Below are 2,449 nucleotides of genomic sequence, written 5' to 3'. Positions count from 1 at the left end.
CGTGGTTTTTGTATTAGACCCGTCGTCCATTTATTTGTAAGTCAATGGGGCAGTGTGTGAATATGAAGGAAATATGATGTGAAATCAACTTGTAAAATTTGTATGTGCAATCCATTTTTTGCATTTCTGTAACTTTGTGCAGTAAGATACGAGTTTGAGATAGTAAGGCGACGACAGTATTATCTCAAAATATGCTTTATATTATATTTTATCTCCAAAATTTCGCTATATTTACATGTAGTGATGAAAGAGACTCAGTCTTTTAAGGCGTTTTATAACGACTCGACTCCATTTTACTGGACTCGACTCTAAAATTAAGACTGGGGGTTCGAGATTTTATTAATAATACTCAGTCGTTATACTAACAGACTTGAAAGACTTAAACGACTCGAGTTGTTTATAAAGGACTTATAATTAAAAATTAATTAAATTAATTAAAACCGAAGTTTATAAATAGAAATGACGTAAGTAGTATGTAGTAAATAATCACGTTTATTTTCTTATAATAAAAATCGTAACAAAATACCTTGTGGGTAGAAATAAAATCATGCCATACGTGACTCGCGACTCCCGAGGCTATAAGGCGCCAGTCGTTTTAGTCCTATAAGTCTTTTAAGCTTCCTAGGATTAAACTAACACAATGATCCCGCTAGCTATGTAAAATATGTCGCCCTTCTTCCGTCCCTCACCCCCGCACGTGTCCATAGTCACTATTTACTACGTATTTTCGTGGGTTAGCTTTGCGTGCAAATTCGTGAGCTAAACAAAGTTAGCTAGTTTCGTTCGCGGTGTGGTCTACTCTACCATCGGAACGAAAAACGGCATAACTGCTGTATAAAGTACGCATAGTACGCATAGTATGTGCACTTTTTTCGTTACGAGGGCAGTACTGATATTTTCATTAAAAAATGGGACCAATGCTGAGGATTGCCATCGTTTGTTCTTGGTCGATTTGTTCTTGTTCTATTTCTCCCAATGAAACAAATAATTATATAGCTGCGTTGACGGCCTATCACGGCTACGTTTCGTCCGTGCTCAGCTACGGTCTTGTACTATGGGGTAACTCAGTAATCTTAGAAAGAGCGTTTAAAGTCTAGAAGAAGTGTATTCGAGCAATTTGCGGTGCGTGGTTCGATGACAGTTGCAAACCGCTGTTTAAAAGGCTGAACATATTACCTTTGCCATGCATGTACATTAGGGATATCTGCGTATTTGTCAACTCTCATCCTCAATATTTTAAAACACGCGGTGAAGTCATTCAAAGGCAAACTAGAGCAAAAATTATGAATCTCTTATACCAACCTCGTTGCCATAAAGTAATTTATAAGAATAACTGCTTCAACATGTGTATAATTATTTACAATAAACTACCAAACGAAATTAAATTGTTACAAGGACATATTTTTAAATTAAAACTGACAAAATGGCTATTGACACATTGCTTCTATAGTAATAAAGAATACTTAGAATTTACAAATTCATTACATTAATTAGAAACTATAGAGACTAAAGAAACATTGAATCCCATTAATATGTGCACATGTGCTTGAATACAATGTACCTAATTTTACTTAAGACCTTTGTAATTACTGTATTCTGGCAAATAAACGTATTCTATTCTATTCTATTCTATAACTTTTTTATAAAATAACAAAAACGACTACAAAAATTTGTGGAATTACATCTGAATTCGAATTAGTCTTCAGTTTTATTCTTATGACTCAAGATTTGAGGGTTAAAAAAGACTAGAGTCGTGAGGCGTTAAAAATTAGTCGAGGTTTTTTAAAAGGCCTTAAAAGACTGAGTCTCGTTCATCACTATTTATATGTCATTCGTAAACGATTTACTTTCAAAGTGACAGGACAACACTCGCTTTGAAATTAAATAGGTAATATTAATATAATAAAGTAATTTTGGGATAATATTATGTTAGAGTTGTCATGTGCGATGTATGTATTTTAATTGACCATTTGAATTGATCTATCCTCGTACATGTTTTAAGATCTGTATGAATTTCTGTGGAAAAAAGTAATTTCTGACACATTTTAAAATTAACAAAAATATTTCAATTAGATTGTGGGTGATAGATTAATTTACGTTTGCAGTTTGAAGTAACTTGCATTTGCGCCATTTGCCTTCTTTTTTACCAATCATTGTCTACACACTATAGTCTTGTCGACCAGCACCAGTACCAACAAAAATTACATACCACATAAATTGATTTGGCTTTGTTAAAATTTCAAAGATCAAGTTTATTTACTCCTAATCGGCAAGATTTGAGAACGGCTTCTAAATCGTGAATTGTGGCTCAGGTGCACCTAATTCGTCGCTGATTTTGCGATAAACATTACTTATTACAATGTTTTTTGCTTGAGATTGAAACGGATTCTCGGTAATTATTGCTATAAACATTGACTTACAAATAAATGGACGACGGGTCTAATACAAA

The sequence above is a fragment of the Hyposmocoma kahamanoa genome, unplaced genomic scaffold (assembly GCF_003589595.1).
Source record: "Hyposmocoma kahamanoa isolate Upper Pololo Valley unplaced genomic scaffold, ASM358959v1 211, whole genome shotgun sequence".
Taxonomy (NCBI): domain Eukaryota; kingdom Metazoa; phylum Arthropoda; class Insecta; order Lepidoptera; family Cosmopterigidae; genus Hyposmocoma; species Hyposmocoma kahamanoa.
Note: the sequence above shows the minus strand (reverse complement) of the source record.